Below are 14838 nucleotides of genomic sequence, written 5' to 3'. Positions count from 1 at the left end.
GGACAAAAGCAGTAGAGGACTCAGGATAAAATATTTAAAGTGAATGCTTGAAAACCATTAGATTCAACGCTTTATATGCCTAAAGGAGTTCCAATGCACACTTAAATTCCTTGTTTGCACTCCTCTGTGATTGTTATTCATAGACAATACTTTAAAATATTTTTGATCCGGAGAGCACAAACAGAGAACATAAGTTGTGAGATGAGTAGAGATGAGTCAGATGTGCAGCAGTAATGGAAATCTGTACTGTAGATATATTTGCAGGTATCTGTCACTTGAACCAAAGAGATAAATAACCTAGATGGTGTAGACAGCCAGGTTGATTAGACTGTACTGACCCTATAGTGTTTCTGTATTTGTAAATTTCATGAAAGAGGAGAATAAGATTTCAGGTTGTTGGATATCTAGCAGGTGGTCTCTGGTATGCCTTTGTCATTTTTTGTCATTCTTTATAGCAATAAAGATGTTGTTAAATATATCTCCTGCATCTGGACCTGCTGAATCAACAGACAGATATAAAGTTTAAATTGAGTGAGCCCTCTGTATTATATAACATCCTTCCCTAGCAGTCAGCCGTAGCTCCGGCTGTCTGGACAAATGAAATCTCTCAAACAAACCACCTTGCTCAGAAGCAACAGGGTTGTATTTCATGAGCTTCATGCCTCACACCAACTTTTTCAGCTAATTAAACAAGAAGCCAAGATAGACAGAGAAAGACGAAGATTGCAAGAAGGAACCAACCTGCAGCTGGTGTAACAGACAGAAGAAGAAAAAAAAACGATGACTAGGTCATAAAAGACAAGGCAAAACATGCTGTTATTATTCATCTGTTGCAATTGTCAAGGTAACATTTTCATTCTCATTAAAGAAAAACTTTATACTGTGATGGCCAAGACCACTATTGCAGTGGTTTGTCTTTCTGGCAGCAGGAAAACATCCCCTCCAGCCGTCACCTCTGCATCTGTGTGACTATCAGGTGTTCCCACCATTGTGTTTTTCTATTTCAGGTTTGAGCAGATTAGAGAATTGCACAGTATGAGCAGCCTGTGGGCCAATCAGTTTCACGGTGTGTCTGCAAAAATCACACAAGACAAACATGAAAGCTGTTGGTTCACCCGCAGAGTGTAATACTAATTGTGCAATTCAGTCACACTTTCTCCTGCAGCTTGATTTTTGCAATAGAAAAAAAAAAACATTTTGGAGTATTCATTTGGAAGTACCTCTGAATAAAGAGAAAAGAAAGCACTGTAAAATGAAAAACTTATCTAGGTGTGCTTGTGTTTTATTGATGATAATAAACAAAACAGGATGCACATCAGTGTATCTACCCCTGTTGAACATATAGGTTTGATCCAGTATTAAGCTGGGTTTTCTAGTCAAGAAAACCGTTCCCACCAAAAGAAATGTGGCTTTAATTCAAAACTATGAAAATATGTATTCAAAAAGCAATAATAGCATCTTAAAACATAGAGCAAGGCCCAGGACAACCTTGAGAAAAGGAAGGGAAGATTAAAACTAACAACTCAACTACCAGAAGCTAAACTAACACAAATCCGAACTTCAAAACATGAAGACCAGTGAATTCCAAACCAAACTAAAATAAGCATTATCTTAACAAAAGAGCTTCATGCTGGCACTGAACTAGACTTCCTTTGTTGTATACTCCTTATATTTGGGAATGGAAGAGCAAATAAGATTTTCAAACAAAGAAAAGCAGTACACAGAATAGCCATGAGGATACACAAAGGCAACACAGATGTGACAGAGGTATGCCCTTTTGGTTGTATATCAAGTGTCCTCTAAGCAGCAAAAACAGAAGTAGTGTAACATTATTATAGCTGCACAAAGTATAGAAAGTGTGTGGCTTTGACTTTAAAAACATCAAGTTTCATTCCAAGCTCTGACAGTCACTGACAAGCACCTTTTTTCATTTAGATACAATCCAGACTTGCAGAACTGAGTCACCATTCATTTTACGACCTATTGTTGTTTTGTGAAGATGGCCACAGAGTTTCTGGAGACTTCATGCACTGGAAAATGCTACTAAAATCAGTTAGACATCACAATATAACAATCACACTATGGTAGTCACCATAGTGAAGCTATTCACAGTTGGTGGACTGTACATTTTTGTAAGAGAAATTTGAGTGGTGTTAGTTTTCCCCTCATATTCACCCACCACATTCTCTTCTTCTAAAGAACTGCTGTGGGCATTGTCCGTCTATGTAAAAACCTTTATTAGATTTTATAAGTTGAATTATGGTGGCTCAGCTTATGTCAGTGAAGTAATTGGCCTGACTAAACTCTCCCTGAAAAGCAAAATTAGATCAAGTTCAAAGTCTGGAAATGACAAGAAAGGGGCATGCTGTCGAGTTCTGTGATTAAAACTGCAACAATAATCCCCAGAGGAGTGGGTGAGAAGTGTGTTCAGTTTCTTCATCTTACAGTTGTCTTCGTTAGCTGGATTGTCTGGTCCAGTGCTTGTGGAAATTTCAGGGCAGTCTTGTGAACAACTAGGAGAAGTGACAGCATGCTGCAATGAGACATGCTGTCTGTACTGTCTCCAAAGTTTACTGCCATGAAGACATACTCCCTAGTCTTTGTGCAAATGTTTGTTTCGCTGTGGATTTTATTTTTCATATTGAAAAGAAGTATGTATGAAAGTATGTTAATCTGTTTAAAATTAGTACATCAATAAGCATTATGAACATATAATTATGGGCTTTAATGTCGTCTGTGAAAGCATAGATTTAGTCTGGCTGAGCCACCATTGTCATTTATGACAAATCCTATACAGAGATTTGTTTGAAAAACCTCTTTTCTTTAGTAATGTCTAAAAGAATATAAGTACCTATTCTGCTAACTAGACCATAATTATGCTTATTAGTACATTAGACCTTAGTTATTCAACAATACAGAAAATAATAGCATAGTTAGGGTTGGTGGCAAACAGCATGAGCAACACAGTAATACACAGAGGTGTCACATTGAACAGGTGAATATTAATGGATGATAAAAGTCTGCTGACATCTGAACAACCGAGAATGATCCAGTAAATCTGAAGCATGAATCAAACAGGTGATACTAATGTGTCATCTAATACAAGCCCAACACCTGTGCAGTGTTTTGTCAGAATGCTTACCTCAAACAAATCATACTGTGCTTAACTGTGCATTACTGTATGCCCAAGTGTATTACTGCAATCATTAGCCTGTATGTGAATGACTGTTCTGGTTTATAGTAAAACTTAAAATGATTTTCTGACCTCTAGGTCTGTGATGGAGCTGTTAATCCATACAGCATAAACCACAGACGCAATACACATTTCTGCCAGTGGTCTGACACTACTCCACACACAGATACAGTATGAAGCAGTGTCCTGGCAAATGAGGACCACAAGCTTGTAAACTTGCAAGCTAGTGAATGTAGATAATGCAGCATTTAAAACTTTGCACACAACCATTCACACAGATATACTAACTGATCATGGTCAGGTGGCTATCTCTGTACCTTGTTAGCTGTTTTTCTGACCCCTGGTGGCAGATGTGTAATTACAGGGGCTATAACACAGTTATAGAATGATAAATGAAACTTATCCTAAAGTCCAAAAGAACAACTTTTCCAGGCGTAACTAATTTTTAAAACATGTCATCTACTTTGTTGTCATTTTCAAAACAACAACTCCCTCATCGCTCCACCATGGGTATGATTTGATTTTAAATATAGAAATTCAAGTTTGTCCTAGAAATGATGTATCTGGCCCACCTCCTCTCCCACCCCACTGACTCACAGAGGACACAGTAGCTACCCTCACGGTGGGAATCCATCTGTCCATCACATCTCATTAACAGTTCAGTCCACTGCAGGGAATGCAAAGCAAACAGTGCAAACACAGGTAGCCTTGGCAAAACAGTTCACAAGTATGTATGTCAATTACATCACCCAGAAAATCAATACAAGGATGCATAAAAGGATAAAAATATTGAAACATAATTTATTATCTCTAAGTATTTCAGGATTGACCTTGACAATATCTTCACCATGAATGGTGTGTGACCACATTTGATCCAGCTGGTTGATCATGCTCACAATAATATAATAATAATAAAGACATTTCTTCCATTTATCTCTCGTTGTATATGTTTTACCAGACAAACATGATTTTTTACAGATTATCATTTGTCTAAACTGAAATACAATTACTTCCAAGCCTCAGTGATCTCTATGGCAGCATGATTTTTTAAATTTTTTTTTGACACACATATTAAGATACCAGTCAGCTGGTGTGTCATTTCACAGAAACAGACAAATGCCAATAAAAAACACATCAACCATCAAGTACAAGACTAGCTGCTTTTTGTTTGTGCATTTATTATCCTAATTTTCAGAAAATTTAGTAGTGCATCTTCCATAAACAATGTTATAAATCACTATGTATACCCATACTGATTTTGGCAGCAATACCAATAATTTGTTTCATGTATGCCTGCAGAAAATGGAAACAGTCAGCCTGTGTGTGTGTTGGGGAGATCCATTTAACATCCATTTAATCCTCCATTACTGTTACTAATAAATTACCAATGCTGCTGCACAGTTAAACCAGGTGGAGGCATTGTTATTTATGTCTTGCACACATAATATTAGAAAACTCAGACAGTATCAGATGTAATCTTATATTTACTTTTAAATGTATTTGTATTTTCAAGTTTCAAACTGCCATACATTATTCACAAGCTAAAAATATTATGCACACTGAGACTGTGAAATGGTTATGCATGTCGAGGATTAAATATTTTAGGCAAAGTAAACAAATTCACTGAAGAGACCTCTCAAATAGGATCCAGCAACACCAGTCAAGTCTACTTCAAGATATTAAATATAAGGTTTCAACTGGGATTTTAGGGATGCCCCCCATGGTAGTGAGAAAACTAACAGGATAATTTGCTGTAATGAGCATCAAGGGTTCTCCAAGCAATGAAGAGAACGTCTTAACCACATTTTGGAATCTTAATAGTACTCTGAATTCAAAGTAATATGGCCCAAACTCTTAAAAATACCAAAACTATGATCAGTTGAAAATACATTAAAGTGGGTTTTACACTAAAGCCTTTTGATAAAGAAATTATTCAGACACCTTCACTTTTTTAGTTGAATAGATGAATGGGCAATACTGAAAAGTACAACAGTGTTTTTATTAGAATAATGATGCAGTGACATGTACAGTTGTGTCACTATTTATAAATGGCATGCATTCCAAATATTACTATTTGTGGTCACTACCACTTCAGTTTAATCATTATGCTTCTTTTTCAAACAGGTTTGCAATTGTAAGCACAGATTTCAAGGGGAACAAAGATGTATGTATTACACATATTTTGATTTTTGATATTTTTTTTCTTGATGCACTTTTAAATATCTGAAAAGAGTACCAACAAACAAATATGCAACAATAAAAACAACCACTAATTACATTACAAGAGAGGAGGTCTTTGGTGATTAGGTCTTGCTTCTGACCCCCAGTTAATTTCAAATAGAGGTAAAATCCAAATTGCATTTTGTTGTCAGCATCAGTAGACATTTAATAGTTGATTTTCAATGAAAATAATAACGCTAGCTCAATCTATTTCAGCAAGATATATCCAGGCATCAAGCTGTTGCATGTATATTTTAATGCATTTAATTGATGCCTATGCAAGCAAAATATACAATATGCTTCTTGTTTTTATAACAGCTCTGGCACAGTTAAAGCTATTCTTGTGGCAGACTATTTCACTAAGTGAAACCAACCCTGAATGAATTATTATTGATATTGGAAAACAGCCCTTTGCCCTTAATTTGTCACCTTTTTGAACAGAAAATTGATTAGATTGCTCCATGGGTAATTGCTTTCACTCCCACAGTCAACCAGGAATCTAGGATGTAAACTTTAATCCATTTCCTACCATTCAATTAAATGAAAGATTTCAATCTTGCCTTCTCACGTTGTGATCACTTTTTGCTTTTCTTTTTGTAGGGGTGAAGGACTATTTATTTTCAGCATAAGAGGAGGTAGAATGTTAGATAAAAGATGAGAAGAACAGTTTTATATTCTATCATGTTGGCAGATCTGCTTTAAAAAGAGAAACTTCTGGTGTAATGACTCAGTGTTTCAGATAATGCAATACAAAACTGACTCAAGGACATTTTTCCAACGTGGTTTATCTCTCTGCAAAACAACATATTTACAGAGTTGAACTGCTGATTGAATAGGGCATAATGGTCCATGTTGATGTTGTTGTTTCATGCAGGGTGGAAAGAAATGATTTCAAGGTTGGGTTGTGTACAGTGGGACATACAGATATAATTTTCTTTTTATGCAAAATTTGGTTATGTGCCTATTCAGTGAGCAGCTAGGATTATTGTGGGTTTGTTAGCTTCTACACATTACAAAGTTACAAAATCATGAGCGTGACATTAAGTTGTATAAACACATGTGGTATAAAAATATTCTGAGAATCAAAGCATTTCTCCACTAACACTTCCTTCCAAGGAAGGTACTTTAGTACAGCACCGCTGAGCTTCATGCTAACATTAACACACTAGTATGAAGAAAATCTCTATGCTAACTTTCTGATGCCAAAACAAATATAATATTTGCAATGCCACCACAAGGTTCAAACTAAGGCTCATGGGAATTTCATTAATTTTGTAAGCATGTTGTCATAAATTACAGTAACCAAGTGGATAAACTCAAATATTGACCTGATGACTATCACTCTTTGTTTTATAGGACCCAAATGCAGAGTACCAAATAGAAGCTCACTAAGTAGTTAGAAGAGTTATTTAATGTAGTCAGGGCAGAGACAGCTGCAGGAGAGGGCACAGCAAGCAATATGCAAGTCAGTCTTGGCAAAACAACATAAATCTTGAAAAGATAGTCAAAGAAACAAGCAAACAAAAAGAGTGTGAACAAATTAGGTCTTTACTAAAACCAAAAATGTTCAAAATAAAATAGAACTTGGCAACAATGAAGCTATGGCTAGATGGTCACGGAGCTTAAATGGATGGAGACAATCTGGAAATCTTAGTTAAAGTGTGTCTGTTGAATAAATACAGAAAAGCAGATGAACAGATGGGTGGAGGAGTAGGACGCAGCAGTGGTGGGAAACCAGTACAAAGGGAAGGTGGAGCAGGACTTAAAAGTAAAGAGAGAACAAGAGGAAGTGCACAACCAAAATACTCGCAAGAAACAGGAAATCCTAACAAATTACAGCCCTGCATACATGGTGAGGAGAATGCTGAAGTGATTACAAGTCAACTTGTGTCTACCACATTTCATGGCAAGCTATCCAATAGTACCTGACATACTGTATTTACCCAAAAGCATAATTCTCTTTCTCAAGGTATCAACCTAACTGATGGTAAGAGGAAAGGTCAGGGAATTATCAAAGTTTAGCCCCTAGGAACCATAAATATTTGTGCCAAAATTCATGACAAGCCATTACATAACCATCCAGCCATTTCACAGGAAAAGAAAAAAAAATGTCTGTCAAAAACTTGAGATATTTAGTTTTGGACCAAATTGGGAGACCATTCCTAGAATCATGGCTGAATGCATGTTAATATTCATTTGTGTGAATATGTTTTTAGCTCACCTTAGTCAATGTGCCTCATATTGTAACAGTTTGAACCTAGTTTGAAGCACCAAAGTAGTTCTTTAATAGGCTCTGTGTATCTGGTATAGCTACAACTCTGACATCCATTTCAAAGAAACAAAAGAAAAGTCAAGAACATCATAGCATTCCAGTAATATCATGCCCTCATTAGAGGTTATAAAAAATGCTACTGTAAGAGTCCCAAATTGGGGCCCCATGTTATTTTTGTCAATGCTCCATTGTACTACATAAAGAGTAACTCTTTATGCATGGATAGCTGCATGTAATTAGCATATAGCAAAAAAGAAGCAGACTGTCTCAGCATGAGAATGGAGCTGGATTTCATTCATGGTTGATCCCACAATTCAGGTTCAAAGTGGACTGAGTTGACTCTAGTGCTCATCCATCAACATAAATTAAAGTTATGACAGTGAGCATGAGCAAGAGACTTTCTTTATCTTCATTTTCAGATTAGTCTTATGTTGAGTTTATAAACTTGGTCTAATTTAAACAGTGGCTCCTCCATTATAACCCTCTAGCACCTCATTGTGCTGTATTTTCAACACTGGATGAGAGCCTATTATCTTATTTTAGCTCATTGCTTTGGCATTACTGTTTCGCTTCACTCTCAGCACTCTCACCGACCATGTGTCCAGCTGCAGCAGCATCAGCAGCTAGCTGTTACCACCAAACAAGCTCTTATGAACCCACTGTACATGTCCAAACTTAAAACACAGAACAATGTTTATTATTTTTTACAAGACCTTCAGCCATTGGGTATGTGTTTGTTGCACCTATTTACCCTCAAGTGGCCAAAAAAAATCAAATAATGTAGTTTTAAAGTAACATAAAATCAGACAAAGTTTTGCTGTTGCGGTAAATCAATTTTCTTGTGTTTTATTGACAATGAGACTGTGGCAAGGACAGAATGTCTGTCAGTTTCTCTAAAAAAACAGAGATTTCACCAAAAATTTGTTCCACCATTCTGTAATGAACACTATTTTGCCCTAGGTAAGCCTAATTTTATAATCCACAATAAATCTTGAATGCTATTTTAATAGCAATCTTTTATTCTGAAGACAGAAAAAGTAACACATCTAGATTTAAAGCTATTAAAAACCTTTGAGTGAGTGCCACATACTGGAAATAGGACAAAACTGATGTTTTGACCTGGAACTAAAAAGGTCTTAGTATATATGTACAGTAGTATAGCCTGTATGTAAATATAGTATATCTGGATATCTCAGGTTGCTCTTTCAATATGTGCAGGGTAAAATCTCACATTATCACAATATTTGCCAGACACATAAGCTGGCGAAAACAGACCAGATGGGTAAACTGCATGAACTGCATATTACCCAATTAAACTACACCCTGAAGAAGTGATGATGATGAGTGGGAGAGAGGAACTTGGAACATTGATTTACTGCACCTGGTGAGAAGGGTCCCTTGTCTTTTCCTGTCTTTGTGCTTGACTAAAGTCCTCTCACCTAAATGATACTACATATTGATTGTCCCAAAGGATTGTTGTTGTCTTTGATGTATTTTTCCAGAGTTGACCTTGCTGTGTAACAGTGTCTTGCCATAGGCAGGCACACCAAACAGAGGCAATTTTTACTTTAAAGAGCCCATGGCATGTTCATTTCCAGCCATGTAATGTTTAATCTTGGGTACCTAGAGACTAGCTTTGTACTCATCATAACTCCAAATAGTAAGTAATTATTTCAGAATGATAAGAACAGAAAGCTACCTACAACAGCGCACAAAAAAAAACAACAACTGACAAATAAGCTACGTTTTTGACTGTTGTCTCAAATCCTACCTGACATGTTTAAGCCAGAATATAAAAGCGGACAGCAGGATGGACCGCAACAGCATTAATTAATTTGAATTTCTCCTCCATAGATAGGTAAACAACGGTATATTGTATGTACAGATGAAAACAAATCTTAACACTAAACAAAGCAGGTAATTGAGAAACCCCATATTTTAACTTAGCATAATGCAGACAGAAACTTCTCCAGCCTTACAATAATTCTCTCTAAAGAAACAACACATAAACAGGCAGGCAACATGTTTTTTTTATTTTTTTACTTACTGTTATGTCCCACTGAGTAGTAGAAACATAATTCGCTTTCAAGTTGCTCCAAGGTCAGTAAATCCAAGTGGTGATCGATGTGTCTTCCCCCACAAATCCCTTGTGTTATAGGTGACTACATAAAGTCCCAAAGTAGTGAAATTAATTCCAGCAGGTAGCACAGCACCGACAATAACATCATAGATTGTTAGAATCCTTTCACCAATTTGCAACACATCACATGCAGCAAACACACTGGCCTCAAGCAGTCAAAACAAACAGGTGCTGTGCTCTGGTGGAATCCAGCATTGATGAGCTGATCATTCACTGCCCCAGGGTGCTTCACTGGCCGGCTGCTTGTAGGTTTCCAACTGCTCCATTCACGCCACATTAGACCCAGCCAGGTAAAACTGCCGGAGCATATGCAGTACATCAACATCTGGACATGCAGTAATCTCAGGTCCTCTATTGTTCTTCACATCCTGTGGTCACAGTGCAGGCAGAATGTGGTTAAATATATCCACAAAACCATGTGCAGTCAAAAATTCCACTTTTACAATGGCACCGGTGAATGTCAGGCAAATTCACATGAATGCACACAGCCTGGCCATTATGACCATTCAAGGAAATTCATAAACTATTGTATAAGACTATATAAACTGAGTTGTTTCTGCACAGAAGTTCACCAACATAGGTACACCTCATTTTTTGAGCTTCCAGTCACACTTAAGGTGACAATTTATCATTGTAACATTGTAGATACACCAGAAAACACATAAAAGCATGACATGGACTCATGAAGTTTACACAGGGGGCTGCATCACAGTTTTCACACAGATAGATCATTATTGTCCATATAGTAAGTTTAAAAATGGCGTATAGACTGTAGTAATGAGGAACTGGAAGATAACTGTGAATGCTTCTGCCTTTTCTTTTGCCATGAGAATGATTGATGGTCTTTAATGTTTCATTATACACATTATTTTGTGTCATATTGCCTGGCCCATGGATATCAATATATAGGAAATCATTGCACTAGAACATCCAACCTCCAGCCTTTTGTGTTTAGTAACTCTCTTGTGGTAATCTCTGAACAGGTGTTATTATTATCGCCATTTCAGGTCCAAATAAGCACCAAAACTTCACTGCGCTGCCTAATTAGCATAGACACAGTCTCAGCTGTGTCTCTTCTCCCACCTCAATGTTAGTGCATTCATTCATGGCAGGAAAACACCAAACACACAAATGCACAAAAAAATTGAGACATACCCGAGGAACTCTGCATAAGAACTGTGATTGAAGTGATGCAGAAATTGCTCTGGCAGAAACATAGAGTTCACAGTGTAATACATTTTCTATGCATACATTCAATGTGTGGAATTGGGGTTAAGAGACTGCTTTCATGTCCTCATCTCACAAAATGATATGGGTTATAAGACTTATTTGTTGCATGTCATCTAAAATGAACACAGCAACATTATCTTTGCTCATATGAGAGCAAAAACACCAGGACATACTCAATGAAAAAGATGAGTTTAATGTACTGTAAATAACATTCAATTTCCACCCGCTTCCTCTATCATATTCTGAATTCTTTATTTTGTAGCTGCAAAGCATGATAATGAATCAAGGTCCTAATATTCAGGAAGTGAGCCTTTCATAATCAAGCACCATTTGCTGTATACATAATGACACAGTAATAGGCTTCGTCTGAGCTGAGCTGTCAAACTAAGGGATTTCAAGGTGAAATTAAGCAGTTACCACAAAAAGTATGAAATGAAAAGGTCAGTCTGTCAACCTGATCTTATGATACCATGAGGAGAAGTCAGTGACTTAAGAGTTAATTTGACGTATTGACACAGTAATGCAACACTTGACTAAAACATTATTGGCAAGATGTCTGATTAAAATAATACACTTTACAATTTAATGGATTTGATTATACTCAATTATACTTTCCTCAAACTAATGGCAGTAGTTCTGTTGACCTGTGTGTACTTCTTAATTTGTAACCACTAAATGAATTTACTGTAATATATGCAGAAATACTCTTAGTACTAGAATAGGCAATTAGGAATAAAGAATAAACAACTCTACAAACCCTGCCTCTGATAATTTCGCACACATTTTCTGGTCAGTTACATTCTTGGTCACATGACCCTCTTTTTGGGAAACATCTTTATTCTGCTAAACCCATATAGCTGGAACTCATTAAAAAATGGATAAAACAGAAGCGAGGGAGGTCACAGTTTCTCTAACATAACGATTATTAGAGGCAGACCACCCTTGTATAACTTAACACAACCAGGATACTTTTCCTCAAAAGGCAAAACAAATAGACCAAAACCCAGCAGTTAAATCAAGCTTAACTCTTTAATGTCCTGATGTTGTTCATTTCTGAGCACAGAGCTTGTGCACAGACTGGGATTTGATAAGCCCCCTAGTAGAATTACATCTAATTAGATATGCTGCTGGAATCGCCTCTCACTACCATAATTGCATATCTAATGAAAAACAAATACAGTTTTGGTGTGGTCTTACACAGTATGGATACTGTCCCTAAGGAGTGCAGTAAATGAGACTCTAGTTTGAATTACAAAATGGATACTAATGACACAATTAATTACTCTATGCACCAATAAATGTGCTACTAGTGCTGCCTGTGCCTGGGGATTATCTATTGTTTTAATTAAGAATGAGGGCACTAATACAGTTCTCTGTGGACAAGATACCGTAATGATCCCACTGAGAGCAACCATGGTACACCATCGTTAGTCTACCTGTATCTACCCAGGAGGTTACACAAATTACACGTCAATACCTGAATCTGTTTGTCAGCTATTATTATCTGATTTAATTTCTGGTTAAATAATCTTGCAAACCTGCAGCATGCAAGAAATATTTACTTAACTAAAAGAAATAAGAGTCCTGTATTTAAAACCCCACTTAAGTAAAAGTACAGAAGTATAATGAGCAAAATATACTTAGGCTATCAAAAGTAAAAGCCCTCATTCTGCAACAGAAATGACCCATATAACTGATATATTACTATGTCTTACGAGATTATGAATACCGTTGCATCAGTGCAGAAGCAGCATTTTACTGTGGCACTGTAGATGGTTGAGATATAACCAGTTTTTACTACATTAACTTCTCTTTAGGCATTTTAATACAGTTGTTTCAGTGTGTTCCAGCCCCCAAAGGTCTCAAATAATGGAGGGGTTGTGACATGATTAATTAGTTATGAGAGAAGAACAAGCCAGGCAGAAAAAAGGCTCTGCTATAAACATTTCTATTTGGTAGAGGTGCAAACAACATTTTTGCATGGGGTAACAAAAGATTGGGAAGAACTGGTTTATAAAATAAACAGTGCATTGGATTTGCTAAGCTGATCATGTGGCTTCTATGTAAATGGTAAAGTACCTTGATGCTGTACCTAATTATAGTTATTGAGTAAATGTACTTATTTTCCATCACTGTAAAACTGGATCATGCTTCGTATTTGCATGCCCTGCTCAGTCATTTTAGGCCTGGTAATACTTTAAACCTTAGTATAAATGTAATGCTACTTGGGAAACAAGGCAAAAGCTTGTCAGAGACAATGACTGGGCTAGTGTCTCGTGCCTTCTACAGGAATAATGTAACTGTAGCTGTTTGTTTGTTTGTGTTATAGTTATTAAAGAATGGGGTCACAAAAAGATCCCTTTTTGGCATAAATACTATATGAAATGAGTATAACATCTCTATAATCAAAATAAAATCACACCCAAACAATACATAGTATATAACAAAATTTAAAAACAAGTATGAAAGAAAATCATTAAGACATTTTTTTGGCACACCAGTTCACAGTATTGTGAGGCAGGAAAGTACATTTGATTTAAACTCCCGCAAAGCTTTTCAAAAGGGTACAAATTAGAAAAACAAATCATAATTGCAAGGTGAATGTTTAACTGTGCCACCCAAACATCAGGAGGAAGTATGATGAATCATTTTATGTTATAATTTGTTGGTTAGTAGCAGCACAATAATACAAAATGTTATAAGAGCAGACGACTGAATAAAGGCACCTGTTGTGCTGAAGTATTAAAAATCTCACTGTAAAGCTGCAAAACTTTCAGTTTATGCCATTAGGGTCACGGTTATATTTTGTGAAATTAAAACCAAATCTTTGAAGCAAAGAAGTAGATGAAACCTCCTGAGGCTGAAAGAAGAGCTAGAAAAGATGTGGAAGGTGAAGGCATTAGTGGTCCCCATGGTAACAGATCCCAGGAACAACATCTGAGATCTCTGTCCAGAAGAGTGCAGTCCTGGGTACATATTGCGCAGGACCCTCAAGCTCCCAGGCCTCTGGTAGATGACCCAAGCTTGAAGGAAGGAATAAGACCGCTCCAAAGTGGGGCAAGTGGGGAATTTTTACTTTTTTTTTAATATACAATGCATACACAATGTGTGGTGTGTGTGTGTGTGTGTGTGTGTGTGTGTGTGTGTGTGTGTGTGTGTGTGAAGACCTCAGTGCCCTGCCTTTTTTTGATGCTGATCTGGAGACTGCACCCGGGAAGTCACGGAAATCACGCAGGCAGAGAAAGCAAAAAAAATTCAAATGCACTGTTCAGTCAGCAGTGGATCCTACACCTGATGCATATGTGGGTTTTAAGATTCCTAGCAACATGGCTGACATGCAGCAGAAGGATCCACATCTAGTTTCATTGTTACAGAGAGCACAAGAGAGGGAATTGGACACTGAGCCTGACTTTAGTATGACTGAGGAGTTTTTCCTTCAGAAGGGAGTACTTTATTGCCAGCATGGAGCAGTCACACAGATAGTTATTCCTCAATATGTTGTGCTTACTTTGGGTCATTCTATCCCTTGGGCTGGCCACTTAGGAAAGCATAAAACTACAGCCCGTATTAAACAACATTTTTATTGGGGTAGAATGCATGCTGATATTGTTCAATTCTGCAGGAGTTGCCCTCAGTATCAGAAAACCTTGACCAAGTTCCCTTCACGAGCTCTTCTTCAGCCCCTTCCTGTTATCTCCACCCCTTTTGAACGTTTCGCATGGACATTGTTGGTCTAGTGGAAAGGAGTAAAGCAGGAAACCGTTATATGCTGGTGATCATTGA

Source organism: Monopterus albus, unplaced genomic scaffold (assembly GCF_001952655.1).
Source record: "Monopterus albus unplaced genomic scaffold, M_albus_1.0 scaffold50.1, whole genome shotgun sequence".
In the NCBI taxonomy this organism is placed as follows: Eukaryota; Metazoa; Chordata; class Actinopteri; order Synbranchiformes; family Synbranchidae; genus Monopterus; species Monopterus albus.
This window is presented reverse-complemented; position numbering follows the sequence as displayed.